Genomic DNA, 26,356 nt, shown 5'->3' with positions numbered 1-26,356 from the left:
GGGGGGACTGAGTGAGGAAAGTATTCATTGTGCCAGCATGAGGACCTAGTTCAGACCCCCAGCACCCTTGTAAAAAGGCTTTGTGTGTTCCCATAATCCCACTGCTAAGGAAGCAGCAACAACTGGATGCAAATGGAGCTCTTTAGCTGGCCAGTCTAACTGATTTATCAAGTTCAAGGTCCAGGGAGAGACTGTCTCAAAAACATCAAATGGAGAGCAATTAAATAGACACCCAGTGTTAACATCTGGCTCCCATTCACACATGTGTACAAGTGTGTAAGTGAACACACACACATACATATACCATATACACAGACAAAGGAACATGCTATAAATGCCTATTTCTTCCTTTTGTCCACTGAACAGGAAATTACCAAAATGTTCCCAGATACAGCTATCAGCCAGCAATTACGGTCCGTAAGTGCAGAACTGAAGCCTTTTCTCTTTTATGACACAGTCGAGCTGGAACATGTTGTGAAGTCCAAAGACATGGGTTCAGCCTGGACAAGAGAACAGCGAGCTCTCAAGGGTCGTGTCTTCTGGCCCGCAGTGTTATTTGCCAGCCTGGGCTGGAAGGGATGTGGTTGTACAGAAAGTAGATTCGGGCGTGCGCTTTTGCAATCTAACCCACCAAATATGTAAAACATCGAAAACATGCTGACTTCAAACAGGCAATGACAACCCCTCCTACTTCCAGGAGGTTGTCACCCTAGAAATGTAGGTGAATTTTCAGTTTGATGCAGTCAGTCAATGTGACCATGGCAATTAGCTCGCGGCTAGCTAACTTTAGGGAAACATCTCTGGTGTTATTTTTCTTTAAATTTACTTTTCTTGATGTTCTTTTTAAAAAGAACTTTACAACTGCTTCCTTCCTTCCCTCACTCATGCCTTTCTCCTCCCTCATCATTCATTTAAGCCTTCAACAATAATTTAATAGTTCTCCTGGTCTGGGCAAGGTTCTAAGGACTGCTCTATGTAAGATGGTCATGCTCTGCTCCCTCTGTCTGGCCCAAGCTCCACCCCGCTCTCTCTGATACTCTTAACTTACCCACGATCCCTTACTCTAGCGGACAGACCTCAGCACCTCTTGTTATGGTCTTGATGTGAACTGTCTGCCACAGGCTCATGTGTTTAAACACTTAGTCCCCAGATGAGGAAGAAGAATTTCAAAGTAACCCCCCATAATTTAAGGGGCCATTTGAGAAACAGAAGGAGAGACTGCCCGTCCCCACAGGAGAGCGATGCAAGGTGGGAGGTAAGAGAGTGGGTAGCCAGGAGCTGGTAGCACATATTCCAGCTCGATTCTGGAAGTGTGGCTACACACAAGCAAGGAAAGGGAGGATGCTCCCGACCAAGGAAAACTAGAGCTGAAAAGTGCAGACTTTCAGGGGCTAGAACAGCAGATGGGTGGAGGAGGAGGAGGGAGAGGGGCGAAGCGCACAGGTGGGGCTGCAGGAGTCAAGCTTTGCCCAGACCTCTGCTCTGACTCTCCAGCACATCTACAATCTCTTGCCTCAGTCTACAGCCTCAATCTACAGTCTAGCCGGCCTCAGCATCCTGTTGTTATAGACTAACATGACTTCCAGTCTGGTCCTCTGCTTTTTGATCTTCACCATGTGAAGATACTGCTGCTGCAAGCTTCCGCTACCACAGGCTGTCCAGGGACTACCCACATGCCTTCTCCACTGTGATGGGGAAGTCTGTGACCCTAGAGTTAATTCATCACAATGTTAGTCACCGTGGATTTGTTATTAATCGATCAATCAATCAATCAATCCTGGAAAGGGGCCATAAATGGAACTTGGTGCTAGAGCACCTATCCAGTATGTATAAAGGTCTGGAGCTGATCCATTATAGTGATAACATTCAGAAACATCTAGTATAAGGGCTGGTAAGGACAATTGTTCAGGGATGTGAGGGTCTTCCACTGAATCAGTATCATGATCCGAAACTCATTCTTCAGTGCTACAGACGAAATAGGTAGAAAGGATCTTTAGTTTGCTGTGTTCTAAACCATGCAGGCCACACAGTCCAGAGAGTTTGAGAATTCTGGCCTGGTTCAGCAGTGGTCTCCATGGGACCTAGAGGAAGAAAACTCGAGCAACCAAGGGCTACCTTGCCTTGCTTCATTTTCTGACTATGTAACTATGTACCTAGACAAAAACAACTCAAATAGCTTATCAGTTTCAACACAGTTTACAGAAAGAAAGTCAGGGCTTCAGAGATGTCTCAGTCTTAGGAAGCAAGTATAAGAGCATCCTCTGACTAGTCAAGTGTGAGTATCGCTTTTAGACTGACTACTCTCAAGATTGGCTGTTGCTACTGGGTCCACCTGTCAGAAATCCTGGAGGTACAGTAGATATTAATCAGGAAACCCACTGTATATGTCAGAAATCCTGGAGGTACAGTGGTCATTAACCAGGAAGCCTATTGGATATGTTAGATACCTGTTTCCATATGCTGCAACATGTGAATGAATTCATTCTAAGTATAAAATGGGGAAACAAAAAAGTAAAGCATTTAAAGTGATAAAATGTTAGCAGGAATGTTACATAAAGCATCAGAATTAAAGAAATAGTCTTTCTATTTTAATACCAGCAGCCCATGTAAGATTCTTGTGAAAAGATCTTGAGTACATTAGGTTCTTTAGTAATTTAGTTACAAATACTATTTTCATTTCCCTTTCACTTAAATACACTGCAATTTAGTGTCATTATATCATAATAAAATTTAAATAATCTTCAACATTTTTCTTTGCTCCAGCATTTTTTCTTAGTTAATAATTTTAGAGCACTACAAAAAGTTATTATATAACAAACTCTTGCAGTTTTTTGGTCACTTCTATTATGTTAACCAATTTTTATTCTTTATGATGCCCCATGATATGTATTTTAACATCTCATAACTCTACCTGTGATGAAAATGTAACAAAATAAAAATTGTCTTGGAATTGACAATGTCTCAGTGGCTCTTTGAGACATTTTTCTTTGAGACATTTTTTTAGACATTTTTCTTTGAGGCATTTCTCTGTATGAACAACATCACCTTTCTTTTTCTTCGAGGTGGGGGGGGGGATAAAGGAAGTGATATAGAGAAAGGGTACAATGTAGCTCAGGCTAGCCTCAAACTTCTTGTGTAGTGAAGATTTCCTTAACCCCTGTATTTCTACCTCCCTAGGCCTCAGATTTCAGATAGCTACACCACCATGCCTGATCTACAGAGTGGAGCTCAAACCCAAGGCTTTGGGAAGAGTAGGCAGCAAGGACTCTTCTAGCTGAGCCATAGCCACAGTCCATAGTAATAGCTGTGTGGGAGCTACAGAGATGGTTCACAGCTAAGAACACTTGCTGCTCTTCCAGAGGAATGGGTCTCACACAATTGCATCTAACTCCAGATCCTGGAAATGCGAACATCTCTTGAGGCCTCTGTGGCCATTCACGGGGACATGTGTATAAACAAACATAGATATACATGAATACATGTAAATAAAAATAAATTTTTTTAAAAAAATTGATACCTATTTCTTATTTTTAAAAAGCTAGGGTTCACCCACTTACTCAACATTTTCAATTGTCATACCAAATAATTTACACTTTGGGCAATTAATCCAGATCCTTAGGTCTTAGAAGCAATTTATCTCCCCCCCATCCCCGCATTCCTTGTCTATGCATCAGAGAACTCAATAAAATAAGAGATATAATCACAATGGAAAAATTACAAATTTAAAGACTTTGTTCATATAAGCAATTATTAGATTTAAGTGTATTCTGTCTTAAGAAATAAAAATGTGCCAGCTGCAGTGGTATCCATGCTCAATCCCAGCACTCAGAAGACAGAGGCAGGAGGATCTCTGTGAGTCTGGGGCCAGCCTGGTCTACATAGTGAATCCAGGATAGTCAGAGCTACACAGGGAGACCCTATCTCAAAGGAAAAAATACTGAAGGGGAAAAAAAGAGAGGAGGAAAATAAAACTGTGATTTGAGCAGGGCATGGAGAGAGGTCAGCTAGTGTAACATAAAAGACCCTGTCAACCCGCCAAAAAGTGTTTTGAGCTTTTGGGCATTATACAGTCACAGCAGGAATCCTGTTTCTGTGTTCTTACTTATTGCATACAGACTTGTGAAAGTAAATTGTTACTCTGTGTAACTTTATTTCCTCATTCATTTGATAAGTATTTACTGAATAAATATCATGCACCACGCATTCCTCTAAACGACAAGAAACAAAGGTGAGCAAGAAGTTACCTACATTTCCACTGTGGGTAAAATGCAGAGACCGGTGACAAAAACTACTGTAACCAAGAATAATGCCATCCTGGGAAACCCTTGAAAAGAGTTTCATGAAATAATCTTTACCTTGAAATTATACATAAAGTCAATTTAAAAATCTGAAGAGAGAAAAAGAAGAAAAACACTCCCTATACACAAATTGTCTTCTATTTCCCAAGAATATGTTTGTCTACAACTCTGAAAGGAAATTCACAGAGAACCTTTAAGAAAGAAAGGAAAAGATGGGAAAATCAACTCTTATATTTTCCACTTACTCAGGCTGGCAATGTGGCCTAGTTGGAAGAGCTGTTGGCTGGTAGAGAAAGGGCCTTGGGTTCAATCCCCACGGCAGCATAAAATGGTTGGATGATATAGACAGTACTTAGGAGGTAGAGGCAGGGGGATCGGAAGGGTCAGAAGCCAGCCTAGGTTACTGAACACATTCTATAAAAACACAGAGGGAGAGAGGGAGAGGTAGAGGGACAGAGGGAGTGAGGAAGGGAAGGGAGAAGGGAGGGAAGGAAGGAAGGAGGCAGGGGGGAGAGGTCCCTGCCTATTTTTAAGTAGGATATCTGAAAGTGCCAAGCAATATAGTAAGTATGTTTTGTAAGGAGGAAGACCATTGCTTCTTTTGAATTCTGTTCTTACAGACACAACAGAATGCACATAGACTATTCAATTAGTCCATACGCACTCTGTCCTCTTGTATAAGAGCAGTACAGAGCCTTTTATTTATCCACTTAGAATGCTCCATGAGTACTAAGATACTCAGCAAAACCTAGCTTGCAGTCAATGGCATTTAATTGTCATGAGTCTGGAGTTTTCTTTCTTCCAGAAACAATAAAAGACTTAAAAGTGGCTGCAATCTGAAATTATGCACTAGCCTGGAAGGCACTATCAGTTCCTATATTGATTAACTTCTCCTTTTAGGCCACAGCAACGAACAAAAGAAACGTCAAAATATTTCCTGAGTTCTCACATGATACATTGTTGACAGAAAATCACATCTGCTCGAGGAATTTAATTAAGAGTATTATTTGTTAATGTTTACTCAGTACATTATACAAGCCCTCATAAACAGAATAAGTGGCCTTATAAAAGACACGTCAGAGAGATACCGTGTCTCCTTTGCTACCTGTGGCTATAATTAGCAGACTCTGTCTGTGAGGAAGTGGCCCTCATCAGACACCAAGTCTTCCAGTGCCTTGCTTGATCTTCCCGGTCTGTAGACCGTGAGAAAATCTTATCAGTTTATAAACCACACAGCCTACAGTATTTTCCTACAGAAGCCCGAACACACTATCACAAATGCTTCAGAGAATTACGTGTGAACAACAGACACTGAAGAAGGAACAAGATGACCCTAACCTAAAAACACAAGTTGGCACTATGAAACAGTGGATTTAAGCTGGAATCCTGGGACAGGCAGGAAAGGACCCTCTGCAGGCTGCAGTGCCAGAGGTGCACGGAATACTGACTAGCAGAAATACTGACCATGGAATACTGGACCAGGCCACTTGGTCCAGAAGCTGCAGGAGGCAGATTCTAGGAAGGAAGAACCAAAGCATCTAGAAAGAATCCTCCTGTTCCCTAAGTTATTGGGTCCAGCAACTACTACCACAGTAAAACTACAGGCCCTTAAGATGGGTGGCAGAGCCTTGGAAAAAATATGCAGAGGATTTGGGAGCAGGAATGGAGAGACCCCCCAGAGCTATCTGCTCAGGGAAAGGCAGGAAGGGACGAAGCTGGGCCTTCTTTCCATTGGTGGGGAGCCAAGGAGGGGAGCTCAAAGCAGGGTACTGCTTAGAAGAGCTTTCCGAATACTGAGAAGTGCTAGGGGAGAAAGGAGAGTAGGCGGCCACCAAGAGCCCCCAAGGGCCGAAACAACCCAAGGCCAGAAAGTCTGCAGAATCTACAAACCAGCCGGCAAATGTACCCAAAATTGAAAATTCCTAAGCGGGGTTGTTCATAGCCCTATACAATTCAAGACAATTAAAGAAAATCACTCAAATAGCTTTTGTCTCTCATCTGAGGTGAGGATCTCTGCCTCATTTGGAGCAAGTGACAAAAAATAAGAAAGGAAAATACAAGCTGACAGCCGACCTGAAGAAAGAGCAGGAGAGGGAGTGGGGGTGAAGGTGGGGGAGGGAAACCAAAAAGCCCAGCTCTGACTTCACACTGTTCCAGCTGGAAACATCTTGTTCACCAGATAGAAGACCCACGCTTTTTCCAAATGTAAACAGAACTCTGGATAGGATCCGCATCCAAGAACTGTCCAGTGTTTGCACATGACTCTCAGGTGCGCCCCAGCCAAAGACTGAGGAGGGGTTGGCCCTTGTTCCTAACTGCTCCAGCCTGCCACTGGATTGCACCAGAAATAAGGCTGAGAGTGTGTGAGGATAAGGCTGGTGGAGAATTTAGATTACTAAAAATACTAAAAGAAAAAGAAGCCGGGCGGTGGTGGCGCATGCCTTTGATCCCAGCACTTGGGAGGCAGAGGCAGGTGGATTTCTGAGTTCGAGGGCAGCCTGGTCTACAGAGTGAGTTCCAGGACAGCCCGGGCTACACAGAGAAACCCTGTCTCGAAAAACCAAAAAAAAAAAAAAAAAAAAAAAAAAAAAAAAAAAAGAAAAAGAAACTCGGATGTTTCTAAAGCCGAGGGGGAAGAGGCAGGGGAAGCCCTGGGGAAAAGAACCTCGGGACTCCATCTTTATCTGGAGACTATTGCTAGCTGCAAACTCCTCTGGGAATGCAGGCTGTCTGCAGCTTAAACCAGTCTATGCAACACACACTTGCATCTGCACTTGACCCTAGGGAAGACCTCTCCCCAGTCCCGACTCCTGAGGTTTCTATCACCATTGCTACCCCAAGTTCTCTGGAAACTTACACCACCACCTTTTGCTTTGCCTTTTTCATAGAGAGACAATAAAGGTGACAGGTGACAGATTAGCCCATTCCCCAGGGGGGATACAGCAGTATAGAGCAAAGATGTTTTTTCAGAAGGCAATAACCCCACTCTTTTGCCTAAGTAGTTAGCTTAGAGCAGTCATTCTCAACCTGTGGGTCTTGACCGCTTTGAGGGTCAAATGACCTTTTCACAAGGGTTGCCTAGGACTATAGGAAAATAAAAATATCTACATTACAATTCATAACAGTAGCAAAAGTATAGTTCTGAAGTAACAATGAAAATAATTTTATGGTTTGGGGGTTACCACAGCATGAGGAACTGCACTAGAGGGTCACAGCGTTGGGAAGGGTGAGAGCCACTGGTTTAGAGAAAGTACTTTATCTATAAATAGAACTTTTGCATGTTCACCACCTTCATCTCACACATCAGCCAGTGTGCATGACTGCCTTTCATCTCTGTTCAACCATACCACACAGCATGCTCAAACACAGGGGCATGGTCAGCCTATAAACCAAGGCCCTTCCTACTTGAAAGAGTCCCAGGATCTGATCTGGGCAGATCGGTGCTACTTTTAACTGTCAATTTGACACAGCCTAGAATCTTCTCAGCACATAGTTTCAAAGAGAGATGGTCTACATTGGGTTTATCTGTGGATAGTCAGTGAGAAACTGCCTTAATTAAGTTAATTGATGTGGGAAGACCCAGCCCACTGTGGAAGCAAAGGGTGCTGAACTGTGTAAGAATAGAGAAATTGCTAGGCATGGTGGTGCACACCTTTAATCCTGGTACCTGAAAACAGGCAGGTAGATCTCTGTGAGTTCAAGGGCAGCCTGGTTTACCAGACTAAGTCCCGGGCCGGCATGGTGGCATAGTGAGACCCTGTCTGTTGTTATTATTGTTGTTGTGTTTTAAAGGAGAAACTGAACTGAACACAGCAAGCAAGCAAACAGGAATTCATTTCTCTCTGCCCCTGACTATGGCAGTGATGTGACTGTTTGATGCTTTTGCCTTGGAATTGGAAAGCTAAAACAAACTCCTTTTCTTCCCTGAGTTTCCTTTTTGCCAGGGTATTTTATCACAATAGAAACAAGGTTAGATGATAACTCTCTACCAGGCCTATCTATGGACACTCAAAATTCATAGAGGAAAACAATCTCCCAATATTCTGTAATTGTTCTCATTCTGTTTTCAATGACCACTTTCTAAAAGTGCAAGGCCTATTCTAACAGCCAGAGCCTCAGTTTCTCTCCATGGCTTGGCTGTGAGGCGGAGGCAGAATAGGATGAAAGCTAGTGACCTGCTGATCGGCCAGCTGCATCTGTGCACATCTGGGTGACATATGCAAGAACTTCAGACTGAGGTAAGTGCCTCCAAAGATGGCGACCATCAATTCCTGACTCCTCCGTGTACACATGCCCCCTCTCCCACAGGAGCATTTCCCGTCCTTCAGTTCTAGGTTAGCAATGTGACTGCTCTGGTCAAGAGAAGGCAGCACAAGGAACATTCTTAAAAAGTTGAGATCAACTTCAGATAACTGACAGCTTCTATTTCCTTTTTCTTGGCACAGTCACAGAATGTTCTTCTCCGAAGCCAACCTCGTTGTATGGAAAGGTCACATGGGAGATGTAGGAGGGGTATATCTGAGGCCAGCAGACAGCTGTGTCAACACCCAGCCACTGAAATGACCCTTCTTGGACACTGCAGCCCAGTTAAGTCTCCAGGTGATTACAGACTCAGCAAAGTGGGGACACACCCAGGAACCTACTCAACCCATTAGGCTGTGACAGATAACAGGCTGCTGTTTGAAGCCAATATGCTTTGTGTGGTGACACAACAGAAAAGTGGAACACAGACCTCTCAAAAAATAATAAACCAACATTAAAACATAAATGTTGGCCAAGAAAACATTTTCTGGTCTTTCTTTCCCCCATTAATCAACCATGCCACGCAGCATGCTCAAACACAGGGGGCACAGACAGCCTATAAGCCAAGGCTCTTCCTACTTGAAAGAGTCCTGGGTTCTGATGTTGGCGTTAAAATGCAGGCTTTCTTGCTGTCAAAAGGATACAGAAGAGGCTGGACTGAAACTCAAAGTGATCCTCCTGGTTCTGGATGGCAGGATTCCCCCCACTGTGGGGTAGATGCTGAGATTCTCAGCTCTGTGAAAGAGATCTCGGTCTGCTTGGAGATGGCTATAACCAGGTCGGGTTCCTATGTGGTATCGTGCTACCATGTCAGTCACTTAAGGCCTAATGCTACCTACCGTTTAAATCTTTTATGTCCTCCAGAGAGCCCAGTTTAGAAGTCTGCTTCTCAAGCTTGGCTCTATACTGGGAGCTGGTAGAATCTTTAGGAGATGGGCCTAGTGGGAGGCAGGCCACTCGAGGCAGTAGGACCCTCCCATGACTCCTCTCTTATTTCCCAGCCACCATATGGCAAATAAGCTTCCTCTGTCATATGCTGCCTTGCAACAGGTCCCAAAGCAATGGGGCCAATCAAACATGTGCCGAAACTCTAAAATGGGCTCAAAACGAACCCTCTCTCTCTTTGCATTGATTATCTCAGCTTTGGAGATCTTTATTTACATAGCATATTGATAAAAATTAGGAATTTGAAATTTGATCCCCTATAATAACAATTTTTATTTTATTTAAAAATTTTATTTTATTTAAATTTTAAAGATACTTTTATTTAACTTACAGTAGTAATGGTATATCAAAAGAAAACCTCCTGGCAGATTATAGATCAAATAAGATGCTAGATTATACAGCCTTGAAATCCTTACTACTTTGGTGGCCCATGGTCTCCAAGATGGCATGAAAACTCCTTACAGGCATGATCACATTTAACTTCTCAGCTAGCCTACAAGGTTGTAACTGTGTATCTTCATATTGTAGAGGAGAAAACTTGGAGATCTGGGACGGAACTCGGTACCAAGCACTTGCCCAGCATGTGCAAGGCCCTAAGCTTAATCCCTAGCAGAACACAACAGCAGCAAGTAGAAACTCGGCGGCCCACAGAAGCATGAACACAGAACCAGTAACTGGCAAGGCTAAGATCCAAAAACTGAAGCCTTCCAAACCCAGCCCCAGTTCTGGTCATTATAGTATACAACTTCAGTTCCCTACCAACAATACTGGTTTGTTTGCTTGTTTCTTCTGACCACTGGAGATTCATGTGTACACATTTAGACTGCACATATTTCAAGAAATAATCTCTGTCCCCAGAGAGCCGTTCTGGCCACACTACAGGTCATGAGGCAGGCAAGAAACAATTTGATATAATCCCAAAGCATGGGACTCCTACAGCCAAGACCAGAGCCAACTCTCCGCCCCACCCCAGAGAGCAGAGACTATCTGACCACCTTGCCTGCTGATCTGACCTGCTTTACCTGAACCACTTCTGGGTTGAGGCTCCAGGTTCCTTTTGGTACAGATCAAGCAAGAACAAGCAGAGAAATGCTGACAAACATGACCTCTGGGAACATGTCAAAATTTGCAAACAAAAATAGCTGGTGGCCACTGGCCTCACAGCCAAGTGGGCTAAGGTGGGGGTTCCTGACAGATCTGCACCCCTTGCCTGCCTTACCTCAGTTTACCCACAGTGACTGGCAGAGCTGGAGTTTCTTTCAGGTTTTCATTTTCTCTCTTTAGTCAGACCTGCTGGCCCACAAGTAGGTTTTAGGCAAGGGTAACTAAAATCTCTGGCTCAGCAAACCAGACAAGTCGGTATTTGTGATTAAAAGATATGTGGGGTTGTTAACAGACTTACAGAGCAAATATATGCCACAGTGGTCTCCTAAATTAAATAGAACATCTCAGAGAAAGTCTCAATAGATTAATCACAAGAGCCAATTAAATCTCTAATAAATTCCACTTCTCCATCTTATATCTGAATGTTAAAATGTAGCCTTCAGAACTCCAGGTGAACTCATTCACTCTTAGAAAGACTAGTAAGTATCATATGGAAAAATTTAACTTTCCAAGATTTTCTTCTTATAAAAATCATAACTTCAGTCAGGACACATGGTTGTGGGAGGCTAAACATGAACACTGGGAATTAAAAGCTGGGCTGGGCTATACAGAATGAAAAATAAGTAAGTAAATAAATAAAGGAATTGCGGAGGAAATGGTGTCCGCAGTAAGCACACACTGATTCTTGTCTTCTTATATGAATGAGATACACAGCATTTATGTGGCATTATGACACATAATGACACTCATAGATTACAGACAAATACTATACCGTTTTATATATGGCACTTGAGTTACTACCTTGGATCTCAGTACTCCTGGATGTGGAGGGCTGCAGAGGATGAATTTGAACATCACTATGAAGCTGTATTTGGATTTATAATGTTTTTCCTCTTTGTAAAAAAGCAGAAGACCTAGTCCCTGCTTAAGTCACCCTAAGGATAAAAGAAACCTTGGGTGTTTCTATATAGCCTCCACTCTCCCTGTCCTACTGTGGTGACGATAGCATAGAAGATAATAAAGAGCATCTTCAGAAACATCTGTGGTGGTCTGACTATGTGTGGCCAGGGAGTGGCACACTATTAGGAGGTGTGGCCTTGTTGGAGGAAGTGGGTCACTGTGGAGATGGGCTTTAAGACCCTCCTCCTAACTGCTTAAGGACAGTCTGCTCCTGACTTCCTTTGGATAAAGATGTAGAACTCTCAGCTCCTCCTGCACCATGCCTGCCTGGATAATGGACTGAAGCTCTGAACCCATAAGCCAGCCCCAATTAAATGTTGTCTTTATAAGTGTTGCCTTGGTCATGGTGTCTGTTGACAGCGGTAAAACCCTCACTAAGACACATCAGTTGACACAGTGCATCTTTGTCAGCCATATGTGAAAAGGGTTAGGATGTTGATACCAAAAACACATCTGCAGCTCTCTCACAGAAGGGCCATTTTTGATTGGGCAGCTTCTTTGTGAAATGGACTAAAAGACAAGGAATACAAATGAATGGATGAACTGCTAGTGGGAACTTCTTCAAGTTAATCTAGGGTTTACTTGAGAAGCTAGTCAGAGCAGTTTCCACTGAACACCAGTTAAAAAGCTAAATGAAGAAAGCATAAAAATTAAGTGACATTGAAAGAAATGAAGTGTTTCCATTGCAGACTTACAAAGTGGGAGACTGAGCAAAGAGATCACTTTTATGCATAGCCAAAGCTAAAAGCAATGGAATATTTCAAGTGTTAGAAATATTATATAATATTAATATTATAATATTATATTAATATTATAATATTATATAATATTATAAGTGTTATTTCAACGAAAGCATGTGGCTTCCAGGCCCTGCTCTTGAACATTTAAAAGCATGTGAAGCCTGGCTACTATGCATAGGGTTTCTAGTCCTGCACAAAACATCACAATCAAGAAGCACGATAGGGAGCAAAGGGATTGATTAAGCTTACACTTTCACACTGCTGTTCATCACAAAAGGAAGGCAGGACTAGAACTCACACAGGGCAGGAACCTGGAGGCAAGAGCTGATACAGAGGCCATGGATGGGTGCTGCTTACTGGCTTGCTTCCCCTGGCTTGCTCAGCTTGCTCTCTTAGAGAACCCAGGACTACCAGCCCAGGGATGGCACCACCCACAAGGGGCCCTACCCCCCTTGATCACTAATTGAGAAAATGCCACAGCTGGATCTCATGGAGGCATTTCCTCAAGGGAGGCTCCTTTCTCTGTGAGAACTCCAGCTTGTATCAAACCAAACCAGCCAGTCCACCTGGCTTTAGATATCTCTTTCTTCGCTCCCTGAACAAGTCCTACACTTCTATAAAGTAAGTCCCAGAAGTAATAAAGTCCTAAGCCTAAGGTGTCTCACAGTGAGTTCAAATACACCTAAGTTATCAAGCAGCACCAGAAAAGCGACTCTATTTTAAACCAATTAAAGTGAGAACACAATACTCAGGAGGTGTAGCTCAAAGGCAGGCCATCCGTGTCACATGCATGGCACCCTAGGGTCAATCCCCCAAATCAAATCTAACCAAATCAAGGGAAGCATTGACTCCTGGTTGTACTGACTACACTTTACAAAGTAAAATTAGTAAGAAAACCAGTACATTTAATCTGGTTTGTGTACATTTACTACTATCTTAACCTTACTCCAAAGTTTCTTCCGATGATAAAAGTCCTTGGAAATTTGTATTCCATGCTCTCACTACGCAGGGCATGCTGACCTAGCCCTGTCTCTTAGGCACAGACAATGGCGGGGCAAACCAGCATACTCTCTGCTAATAGCAGTTTCTTCTGCTTCTACTAGACTGTCTTCCTTTTCTGTTCCTTTCACAAATATGCTTGTTCTTTAATTTTTATTTTATTACTTTCTTTAGTATTGTTTTGGGTGTGGATGAGAGGGACCAGGAGTTGGTTTCTCCTCCCACCGTCAGAGCTGGGCATGGACTTGCACAGCAGGGGGTGATTTGCCCAGCTGAGGCATTTCACAGGCTGAAAAATACACTTTTCAAAATCACACGCTTCGGCTTATTCACCAGCAGTCGCTCAGACCCCTCTACCTGACATCTAACATTGCCCACTTTCTGGAAACTTCCCTGACCAAAGTTACTTAAAATTCTGTAACCTCCAATTCCAGTTATTTCTTTGAAACATCCTACTTGAGTTGGTAAGATAATGGCCCAACAGGTAAAGGCATTTTGCTGCCAAACACATACAGACACAGAGACAGTCAGTCAGTCAGACAGACAGACAGACAGACACAGACACACACACACAAAGAGAGAGAGAGAGAGAAAAACAGACACACACACAGAAAAAGAGAGACAGAGATACAAAACCACTAAATGTAACAAAAATTACATATATGTAAAAAGAAAAGTTCACCTATTAGCCCTCTGCTTTACTTTGACCTTTGACCTGACTGTCTCCACAGAGGTGCCTCTGTTGCTAAGGCTTAGGCCCAGGGTGCTGAGTAGTAGAGCCTTTAAGAGGTAGGGCAGAGTGGGATGTTCTTAAGTCATTGGCATGTGCCCTGAGAACTGTGGGAACCAGAGCTTCTCTCACTCACTCTCTGAAGCTTATGGTGTGAACAGTCCTGTTCAGTTTTGAACAGGCCAAAAAGCAGTGGGGCCACTCCAAGCCTGAATTCCCCAAGACACAAATGTCCCCTCCTATCTGAAGTCTTAATCCCAGCCCCAGAATCCTCTAACATCATTTCCTCTTTCAAATCACTTTCAATAATCCTCCAGTATAACGATTAAACATCCCAGGGACTGAACCCAGGGCGTCAGGCATGCATAGCAAGCACTTTCATTTGCTAAGCCATCTCCTCGGCCCCTTGTTTTGCTTTTTGAGACAGGATCTTACATAGCCCAGGTTGGGTTTGAACTCCTGCCTCCACTTCCCAATTGCTGGGATTACTGACTTGTGTTACCATCCTTTGCTAAACAGCTATTTTTAAGATCTCAACCGACTCTGCAATCAAAGCGTGTTTAGCGTCTTTAAGAACGATTGGGTTTAGAGGGAGTAGAGGCTACTAACCAAAGCATGCAGCTTACAACTGCATGGCTCTCAGAGAGCAAGCAGAGAAAGAAAGAGTTCTGTGGCTATTCTTAACTGAAATGGAAGTGGATGTCAAGGTCACATTCACAAATAGCCTTGGGATCTGCTGGATTCAGGAGGAATTTCCTCTGTGACCATATACCAGATATATAGTGTAGTTCAGAAGCCGGCTAAAAGGCTCTTCTGAGGGCACATGGGAAGTCATAAGTGCTGAAAGGAAAAGTCTCTTAAAGTAAAGACAAAGTCATCAAGAGCTTCCACCTGAGCCCAAGTCTTCAATTAATTCCCCACGTTTAGATCAGGTAACTGAAGACTGAACACACATGAGGCCTTAGCATCTTAGGTTATAGCTTAAGTCAAATCTTTTAAGTTCTTGGAAAATCTTCTCAAATGCAATGTGGCTTATCCTCTGGCACAGACCTCCCTCTCTTTGCCTAACTGTCTGACAAATAAACCAAGAACAATCTGAAGAGCACAGGGTTTATAAACACGAAAGAGAGGATTGCTTCATGTGCCTGCCTTGCCAGCTAACTCCAGTGTGCCGAGTAGTATTTTTAGGGGAAAACAAAAACATGGTCAGAACAGCCGTACTCTGGGAAAAATGAAGGAATGCCGATGTGCAAGTTTGCCTCGACGTCCCCAAGCAGTGTCAGAACACAGGGTAGCTTCTAACTACAAACAACTTCCTGCCTTTTGGAACTCTCTGAGATAGTGCAGTGGGGCATGCCTACGATCCCAACACCTCAAAGGATGAAGGAGGAGGATTCAAAACAGACTGAGCCATTCACCTGAAGATAAGTAATGAGAAGAGCCAATTCTGGAGTATCAGAGGGTAGCAACAAGAAGAATGTTCATGTCAGGCGGTGATGGCACACGCCTTTAATCCCAGCACTTGGGAGGCAGAGGCAGGTGGATTTCTGAGTTCAAGGCCAGCCTGGTCTACAGAGTGAGTTCCAGGACAGCCAAGGCTACACAGAGAAAGCTTGTCTCGAAAAACAAAAAAAAAAAAAAAAAAAAAAAAAAAAAGAATGTTCCCTACTTCTTAAATAAGATGAACACTACTTAATAGTAAAAGGCTTTACTATGCAGAGCTCTGTAAGACTTGGAAACTGGGTCTGGGTGGGTGTGCTGTCTCTTACCATGTATCTGTCAAGTTTTAAGAATATGTGACTTAGCACTGCAGGCGACTAGGAGGAAGGTCAGCTCTTCATGTCAGGTCCGAATGGATGTAAGATTTTGCAGAAGTAGATTTCACGTCACGGCTTAACCTTCTAAAAGATGTCACGTGTATCCATGAGCCCCAGGGGATGGCAGGTCCCGCTGGAGGCCTGAGGCGCCTACTAATTCATCTGCTTGGCTTCTGCTGCATTACTGTAAAAGTACAGAAGGATTCAGCCTCAACTTCTAAAGAGACTCAGGTAAGGCCATCTCTAACAGAGCCATTAATGAACACTGAGGCCTGTTTACATGTTGCCAGCCTTTAAATGCAATTTCCCTTCTTAATTAGTATTGTCTTTGCATCTAATTTGTTTCTTCAAAAGAATGTTTTAAAAAAATGAATAAACTATGCATGTATGGTATGTTTATGATAGTCTGAATTTTTGTCATTTAAAATGTTGGTCTGAGGGACTCGCATGATGGAGAAGCAAGTAAAAGAGTCTCTGTATCTGAAAATTCAAGCCTGGAGATGGGAGCTGAAGCCCAGTAACTCCCGGCAAGGTAGAAGCAGAGAAGTAACTCCACGCAGTTGTCCTTTGACCTCCACGTGTGCACCGTGACACAGGTTTTTCCCAGTCCCTCTCCCTCCTTCCTTCCCTCCTCCCCACACTAAGAATAATAATAAATTAAACTTCAATTTTTGATGTGATACAAGCAAGATTAATACTGAGGAGACAAATGTGCTACTCCAGTAGATGCTGAATGGGCTGGTGTGTATTAACACGAATTTCCTATAGATTACTGGTACTAAAGTCAAAAGCCTACATGTGGATAGTTCATCATGCTGACAACCCATGAACCCATCAGACTTCAGAGGCAACAAAGAGAGATCTGCTGAATGACATTATGATAGATACAGAAAGATCAGTCCTTGGGTAACACACACACACACACACACACACACACACACGTTCTGGTTAAATGAATTTTCTACATTGGTCATCTTATAAGGCAATGGCTCTCACCCTTCCTAATGTGACTCTTTAATACAGTTCCTCATGCTGTGGTGACCTCCAACCATACAATTATTTTCGTTGCTACTTCATAGCTGTAATTTTGCTACTGTGATGATTCACAATGTAAATACCTGTGTTTTCAGATAGTCTTAGGCAACCCCTGTGAAATGGTCCTTTGACCCCCCCACACACAAAGGAGTCATGACCCACAAAGTTGTTACAAGACCAAGAAGGATCTAGAACTCAGGCTAGCAGTTCCTTTCAGATTTTATTTCAGATTTACCAACAGCCAAGTGTACTTTAAGCACAGAAAATATTGACAGGTTTGCTTGGCAAGAGGAGGTAAGCCAACTGTTCTGCCATTGCTCACGGACAAGCACAACACTGGGCCATGCCAAGTGGCTTGTACCCAGCCCTGCTTTACCCACACCTGCTCACGTTACGAAATGTAGGGTTTTTAAGCCAAGCTTCCTGCTCAGGTAGATGGTCTATAAGCCTTTTTCTTACTCTGTTGTAGCTAAACAGTAAACACTTAGGGATTCTGGGAAAAATGAAATTCTGTTGTCCAGAACTGAAGACTAAAATTTTCACTGGATCAACCAAAACTAGTTTCTCAAGACAAATTCTTCCAAACCTAGGCTTTGTCATAGTGAGATCAACAGATGTTTACTCTATCCTTGTGGTTCCCAAACAATTAAATGTTACCAGTGAATATACCCATAAAGTTACCCCAGAGACACCCCCTAGACCCCCTCCAGAACTATGTAAGCTATTGCCACCCCTCTTAGTTTTCCTTCAGAATTCTGTTGCTGAACATGCCATATACTTGAGTCAAGAAACAGCAAAACCATGCTGGCGAGGCCTGGCAGTTTCAGCTCCGCCAGCTAGTCATGCTGGAAGGTCTACACAAGCGACCAGAGAAGTTATCTGCTTATCATCAAGCACAATGTTGTGGAGAGCCTGCAGAGAAGTGCATATTTCTACCTCATTAGAAAAACCTTTTATATACTTATATATAAAACGTGTTGTGTGGGGCTAGCGAGATGGCTCAGCGGGTAAGAGCACTGACTGCTCTTCCGAAGGTCCTGGGTTCGGATCCCAGCAACCACATGGTGGCTCACAACCATCTATAATGAGATCTGACGCCCTCTACGGTGTATTATGCCGAGCTGGGCCGGAGCGAGCTGGGCCAGAGCGAGCAGGGCCAGAGCGAGGAGAGGTCCTGAGTTCAATTCCCAGCAGTCACATGATGGCTCACGGCCATCTGTACAGCTACAATGTACTCATACACATAAAAAGATAAATTAAAAAAAAAAAAGAAAACCATGTTGTGTGTTTGGTTGAGCACGTGACAGGGTCCATATGTGAAGGTCAGAGGACAATTCTGTAAAATTAATTTTCTCCTTTCCCCTTTTTACAGGTTTCAAGTATTACACTCAGGTCATGAGGTTTGTGCAGCACGTGCTTTTACCTGCTAAGCCATCCCACAGGCCCTCTGCCTTATTTTTTATGCATAAATCATAACTTAGCTATGGCTCAGCATCAACAATGCCTTCAATCCATATTTACCTTTTATTATGTAAAAGGAATTTTATTTGTTTACTATTCTCATTCTGGCCCAGCCGTTCAGTAACTTGGCATTCAACTGATGCTATCTGCCTCCCAGAGCTTTTTAAACCTTGGGTAAGATCACACATGTGGAGCTCCGGGCACAGCACCCAGCATGCAACAATCATATTGTTTATTTGGGTCTGACTTACCTGAAACTCTAAGGCCAAAGTCATGTCTTTGGCATGTAGGACTTTACAACAGTGGCAGGCCCTCTGAAACACGTTTATTTTCAATCTCCAAAATAAGTCTATTTGAAGCCGTGTAGAATAACAATGCCATTTGTTGAGATTTGGTCTGTTGATATGTATTGGAATGATAAATACTGGCCCCCAAGGCCTGGTTGCTTTCAGGAATGAGAGAATCCACACAGTATAATGGGACCTTGTTCCTTAATTTAAAACTATTGGTTAAATAAAGATGCTGATAGCCGACAGATGGGCAGAAGAGGCACAGGTTTGGGGTTCCTGAGCTTTGACTCAGAGGAGACCCTGAGGAGAAGGGAGGAAGATGGAGAGAAGATGCCATGGGGTAACAAAAATCTTAAAATAATGGCCATGAGGGATGGCTAACTAGAGTTAAGAGCATCCCAGACAAAACATGGCAAATCACACAGTGGGGTTACCCACAGAGATATAGACAAAATAACACAGAGGATAGATATCTGCCCAGCTCTAGTGCTGACAAAGGCATATTATAAATTAAAGGTCACAGGTATTTTTATTCTGGAACTGAATGCGCCAAAGGAGGGGCAGAAGCCCCTTCATTGATATTAGATATATTCTACAACAGTATTAGTGAACAACAGTGGTTCCCGGCATAATAATGAAGCTGTTTTTCAGCTCTATAGGCATCATCCTGACATACTCTTGGTGGGTTTCTGGTCACAGAGCCTTTGCCTCTTACCTTCTCATCAGAGCCTTGGGGGCTGCCATCTTGCTACTCAAATGGTACCATGATTCCAACCACAGGGATTAGGAGCCTGTTTCACAGCACGGTGTTCTAGAGCCTTTTCAGGGCAGGCACAGCTTCAGACAGCAGGGTCAGCAGACAGAAGGGAGCAGCAGTTGCTTTAAGTCAGATAGAACTACTACAAGACAGGTTTAGGGATGCAGAGACTGACCAACCTTCAGCCCAGGAAACGGTAAAAGACATGCTTTAAGTCAGACAGAGCTCCTACAAGACAGGCTTAGGGATGCAGAGACTGACCAACCTTCAGCCCAGGAAACAGTTAAAGACATGCTGTAGGCAAGAGCGAGTAGTGGATCCTTTCACTGGAGGGCTGGACCTTATAGCATATCATCTGGGAGTTAATTATCCAGTTTGAAAGGTGAATGTCCCTTATATTGTCCCTCTATTGATTTGGTTATTAGGCAATGTCAATGGGTAATGTGCTCACCTGACAGAAATGCAAATGTTTCCTCTCTATAGAAATACATATGAATATCTTTGGTATAGATTGATTTCTATCTTATAGAAAAAAAATACTCCAATATTTATACCTACAGACTTGTCTTACACAGGAGCAGCCAGTGTTTCATCTATTACCAAATTAATTTCTACTTTTCTGATTTTATGTGTATCAATATTTCTTATAAGTTCTCATTGATAGTTTATATACATACTATATTTGGTGTTCCTATTAAATAATACATTAGTTGGTCAGGAGTGGTGACTTTACAGACGGAGACAAGAGGATTACAGAAAGACAGAAAGACAGCAGGAAGGACCCAGCCAGTGGAGCCTTCAAGAAACGCAGGTACCAAGGAGAGACTTTCTCAAAAAAAGGGAGCAGCTCCGGAGGAACAATTGTGGAGACAGATCTGTGGCGTCTACACCCAGGTGAGTGCACACATGCACACACAAGTCTTAAACGAGCTAACTAAATAATTCGCATATATGTGTCGGTTTGTGGCTGTATGAATTTGAAAGTATTAGTTTACAATAGAGCAATGTAGCACTTCCCGGGAAGAATGGATTTTCCCAGGAAGGGAAACTGACAAAGGAGAAAAAAGATTTTCGTTTTCTCCAGAGTGGTTCTAAGGAAAATAACAGAACTCTCCCACATGTTTACCAGTTGTGATCTTTACACAGAGGTCGAGTGGATGTCTGAGAGTCTGCCCCTTTCCAATGCTCTTTTTATCACTGAAATTATTTGAGTTGCGTTTTAGGATTATTTATTTATTTTGGTGGTGCTGGAGACCAATCCCACAGCCATGGCAGATGGAGGCTGTAATATTGAGGCAGACCACTGCTTTTTGCTGTTTTTGTTGTTTCTAGTTAGTTGAGTAGGGAGGAATACAGGGAATTCTTGACTTCTTCCACATCAGTTGTTCCCATGGAAACAGACACATAAACCTTTTGATTCCCAAAGACTTATGCCTTCTATTTCAAAGTTCTTCATGTACCTGCTGCCTCAGGCAAGCAGTCAGCCTATCAGACCTGAACTACTAGGCATGTGATATCACATCAGGGGTGAGCAAATCAGACGCTGTGGTCCTAGCCTGCCTCTGTGCATCTTTCCACAAAAAGGCATCTTCAGTCTACCATCATCTGTGATCCATTTGACTCCCCAACTCAGAATCGGACTCAAGACTTCCCTGGAAAAGAGTGGGAGTCAGAGCAATTGGCAATCAGCATTTGTCTCCGTTGACGGTATTGATAGGAAAATGTCACCTGGTAGCAGTAAGGACCACTGACATGTGTTAGCAAGAAGAGATCAGAAGGAAGTGTAACTGCCACAGCCCACGCGCACAGTGGCTACTATCATGGACTGAGATGTCAGACCTGTGTTTTAAATGTTGGTCACCACAGAGGACACCTGCAGTACTTTGGCACACTGCACATATACCAACCGTGAGAATGGGAAACAACCTGGGTGACTTAAAAGCTGGGAACGTTTGATTTCTATTTGGTTGCTTGATTAATGCTAATGTAATATATAGCCTACTTGAAGTCTAAGCTGGCCATGTGTCACTATCTGTGTACCAGTGTGACCAAGACACACAGAAATGCCAAGGTGGAGGTGAAAGCAGCAGCCATGAGAAAAAGGAATGACTCTGATGGGCCTGGCTCTCTGGGCTCCTGGCTCTCTGGGCTCCTGGCTCTCTGGGCTCCTGGCTCTCCTGGTCCTGGCTCTCTGGGCTCCTGGCTCTCCTGGTCCTGGCTCTTTGGGCTCCTGGCTCTCCTGGTCCTGGCTCTTTGGGCTCCTGGCTCTCCTGGTCCTGGCTCTCCTGGTCCTGGCTCTCCTGGTCCTGGCTCTCTGGGCTCCTGGCTCTCCTGGTCCTGGCTCTCTGGGCTCCTGGCTCTCCTGGTCTTGGCTCTCTGGGCTCCTGGCTCTCTGGGCTCCTGGCTCTCATGCTCCTGGCTCTCCTGGCTCTAAACTATACTTTCCACAATAAACAAGTTAGAAAGCTTGAATATGACATCAAGAGGCATTTGAGCTGGGTATAGTGGCGCATACTAATAATTCCAACATTGAGCTGAGACAGGAGGATTGCCAGGGTGAGAAGGGTTACAAAGGGAGATCTTTCTCAGACAGTAAAGCTGTGTAATATCAACCAGTGTTTTTAACTGCACACATGTCAGTGTGCATATGTGCATGTTGGGGAGGGTGCACATGCAGCTATACATGTGGAGGGCCAAGGTTAATGGCTATCTTTTTTCTATCACTATCTTTGAGTTCTGAAATAGGGTCTCTCACTAAACCTGAAGTTTACTGGTTTGGCTAGACTGGCTGTCCAGTGAGCTGCAGGGATCTATCTATCTTCTCCCACAAACTCACCCTCTGGCATTGGAGTTGCAGGAGTCAGCTACTAGACCTGGCTCTAAGATCTTCCTTTCCCTCTCCTTCCCCTCCCCTCCCCCTCCCTTCCCTTTCCCTCCCTCCTTCTCTCTCCTCTTCCTTCCTCCATCCCTCCTCCCTTCCTCCCTCCTTCCTTCTTTCCTTCCTTTCCTTAATGTGGGTTCTCTATATCTGAAACCACCCAGGCCCTTGTGCTTGCACAGTAGACACCTTACATAAACTGAGTCATCTCCCAGGCTCCAATGTAATCGAGATTCTTAAATGAGGAAGAGTTTTCTGACTTGGGAAATCCTTGGCTTCATATAGTTTGTGGTCAATGAGCAGATAGACAGGCTTTCCCTGGTACTCATTAGGGAGGCTCTCCCGAGCGTCTGCTGAGGAAGAAGTTCACAGGTATGAAGGAGGCTAAGGGTGCTGGAAAGTACTGAGTGGTCCCAGGCATTTTCAGACTCCCTGTGTAAAGGGATCCAACTTTCTGAAAGAATGGATCATGTACCCAGGGCAGTAGCTTTCCTTATTGCTGATCACCCACTGTAAGAGAAGACATTTGTTTGGAGTCTCAGGGGTCCACCCTGCTATGTAGGAGATGGTCTTTACACTTACATCTCTCAATTGCCTCTTGTCTCCCCTAAGACAATCACTACAATGTAGCTTGGGTTTTGTCTCTTAGCTTTTATGCCTTTTCTTTAAGTTAATATAAAAATGAAGGGAAAGAGGGGGAGGAAAGAAAGTCTCAGAATCCCTGGCCAAAAAAGAAGTCACCTGTAGCTCTGCTGGTTCGGACCAGTGTTTAAGGAGACAGGCTAGCTGAAGCACTAAGAATGCACAGGGCTTTGGTACCTTACCGTGTATCCATTTATGCTTGTCAATTTCCCAGTGCACCACAAAGAAACTATGAACCAACTGAGCCCAGACAAGAGCTAGAGGGCTCAAACCAGGCCTCCAAAACAGGAAGCAGGGCATAGTCCCTGTGTCGAGTGCCAGCCAAGACCTCTGGTGAGAAAAGACAGTGCAACGCTTCAGGCACGGGTCTCACCTAGAGAAGGAACCAGCCCTGGCTATCAGATGACAATGTCTCAAACAGACCAAGCCAGCCATGCTTAGGAAAGAAACCACAATCATAGGAACAGGAAGCAAGGCCAGTCGTGACTAGCCATGCTTGGCTATTTTGGGTAAGAAATGGGAGCTCTAAAAAGGAAATCTATTTTTTATACTGAGAACTTTTCTTTTTAGATTCCTCTCCCCCATACTTTTTTTTTTCTTGCAGGGTTTCTATTAAATTTTGTTTAGGAAAACCATACTTCGTTTTCAGTTAGCCAATTAGCACAGGAGGAAGCACTGTGCTATGTTTAAATGGGGCAGCAACACTGACCCAAGGTAAGGCAGTACATGAAGAAAGCACGTGTGGGTGACCACAGGGGCCATTCTCTTTTTAAAGTCTAACTAGACAGAGGTGGGTAGGTCGGTTGCTTGGTTTCAATGAACTCACCATTTTCTTCTTTTGAAAATTGTACTGAGGCTTGTCTCTCTTGAAAAATAAAAGTGACTGAGAAGCAGAGGCCACAGAGCAGTTCAGGCCAGAGGCTGAGAACGCTAACTGCTATACTGATTGGCAAAACAAAGCTTTCACTCACCACGGTATTATGGGGAAATGAATAATACTGACTTTTTCTATACATTCACTTTATGCAAAGGCCTCTCCTTTATTCTGTTTTGCTTTGTTTGCTTCCCCCACCACCACCACCACACACCCCGCCTCTCTTGAGCATGGTCTTATATAGTCCAGGCTGATTTCAAAGCTGTCATATACGTGAGCATGACCTTGAACTCCTATTCCTCTGCCTCCACCTCTCTGATACGACTGCCAGCTCGGGCACACTTCTGGTTGTCTTGTTATCGCCCTCCTCTTGCTGTGGCTGCTGGTGTCACTGTTTGCAGCCCTGGAGGCTGAACTCAGGTACTTGCAAATGCATTATGCTCCCCGGTCCCTACCTAAGTTGTGTTGGTACACTCTTCAACATTTTAAGTGTTTTTTGTGTGGTATGTTTACCTGTGCTTATATATGTAAAGGACAGAGACCAACCAACTTCAGGAGCCTCACTGAACCTGAACCTGCCATTTTAGCAAGACTGGCTAGCCAGCGAGCCCCTGCAAACCCCCAGTCTCCAACACTAGGATAACAGATCCCTTTCCATGCTCAGCTTTCATGTGGATTCTGGGGATCGGAGCTCAGGTCCTCATGTTTGTGAAGAGTGTTCTTTACCCAGGGAGCCATTCTGCCCATCCCTTACAACCTGATTTTTTTTTTTTAGTATAAAAACATCTTTCCTCTTAAAATATTATATTAAGTTTCTCTTTCTTTCTCTATGTTATAGTATCCTCAATTAGAGAAATAAAGTGTTGGCAAATACACTTCCATTTCAGTTCTCTCCAGTTTTTTTTTTTTTTTTTTTTTTTTTTTTTTTTGGTTTTGTTTTGTTTTGTTTTGTTTTTAAAACTGGCTCATGGGAACAGCTGGTTCATTGGGAATACTCACTTCATCGCTTCATCCTCCCCCTCAAAGCAAATGGCCATGCCTACAAAATCTGGGCTGGACTTGAAAGCAGAAATGTGGAAGTCCCAAGCAAGACTTTCAAGAATTCAGTCTAGGTTAGATGGGTAAAGGGTCATGTTTTATTTTATCAAACAAAACTGGAAGTCCTCAGAAGGTGGGGTGGAGGCTAATGAGGCAAAGCTGAGGCAGGTCAGATGCCACCCTGGCAAAGCAGCATGAACTCTACGCCACAGACAGCATAACTCGGATGAAAACTTCAACTAGCACACACTTCCTTCCGGCTCCCCGCTATTGCTGTGGCATGAAAGACCGAGGAAGAGATTGCAATCTGAAATGAGTCAGCCTAAGAGGAAGGTCCCAGAGATGCAATGATGGCTCATGGCAAGGGGAAAGGGGAAGTGGGCAGTCCATCTAACCCAGTGCCCACCAAGAGGGAGGTAGGTGGCTTTGAGCCAAGCAAGGTCCCTAAGTCTTACATCAGCAGGGAGTTGACAGCAATGAGTAGGCTAGGGAGAAAGGTGAAAGAGATTAAAGTGTGTTGATAGCTTGCTGGCTTCTCCTTTCTTTCCCTGCATCCTCTCTTGGCCCCTACACCTAACTCAAGTTGATGCTCCTCCTACCAATGCCCAAGATGTAACCAGAATCTGCACTAGAGCAAACATTGCTGATGTCCACTGAGAAGGGTATCTGAACCGCAGAGTAAGGGGATCAGAAGCATTTCCTGAATGCTTAAAGTAGTGAGTGGGCTCCACACACTTGGGCTATCAAGGCTTAAGGTTGGTTCTGTAGAAAGGTGTGAAGTTAATCTTAAATCACACATTAACCTAAATGAATACACAGAATTATGGTCCAGTGTTTTCATATGCAAAGTACGGAGATAAAGAAGGCCATTCTAGCAATGCACACAAAGCTAGTGCCCATTAAGTATTTGTAAGAGCTGGGAATGTTGCTCAGTTGGTAGGGTGCTTGTCAATCCCCTGTGATACACAGACGGATGACTGTAAACCCAGCACTCATGAGGTAGAAGCTAGAGGACTGGACCTTCAAGGATCCTCCATTGCATGATAACTCCAAACTCGGAGCATTTATGGTCTATCCACAAAGGCAGCCCCTTGCACTTCTGACACCTGTGGCCTTTACAGAGTTTTACTGCCTACCATACAAGGGGCTTGGAGCAGGTATGTGGTTTGGCTTGCTGTCTGCCACCTCTGTGTGATACTCTCTTATATGTAAAGCCATTACTAACTTTAGGACGCATAAATGTTTTTCATAGCAGCATTAATTAAGCATGAGTCAGCTTTACTTGACAGAATAGAATGACATAGTCAAGAAACAAGCCAGAATAAATAATAATAAAATCAATAATTCAGTGAACACTTTAACTCTGAGGTATTCTTCAGAAGACATCAGTACAGGCCGGGCAGTAGTGGCACACGCCATTAATCCCAGCGCTTGGGAGACAGAGGCAGGTGGATTTCTGAGTTCAAGGCCAGCCTGGTCTACAGAG

At 43.7% G+C, this 26,356-nt stretch overlaps 1 protein-coding gene across 1 annotated transcript in view; it reads right to left on the bottom strand.

Annotated features, from left to right (window-relative positions):
• Nucleotides 1–26,356, bottom strand: part of Map3k5 (mitogen-activated protein kinase kinase kinase 5) — a 199,500-nt gene that overhangs the window by 168,837 nt on the left and 4,307 nt on the right. The window lies entirely within an intron of this gene.

Source organism: Mastomys coucha, unplaced genomic scaffold (assembly GCF_008632895.1).
Source record: "Mastomys coucha isolate ucsf_1 unplaced genomic scaffold, UCSF_Mcou_1 pScaffold2, whole genome shotgun sequence".
Lineage (NCBI taxonomy): Eukaryota > Metazoa > Chordata > Mammalia > Rodentia > Muridae > Mastomys > Mastomys coucha.
Note: the sequence above shows the minus strand (reverse complement) of the source record. Positions and strands in the feature narration are given on the sequence as shown.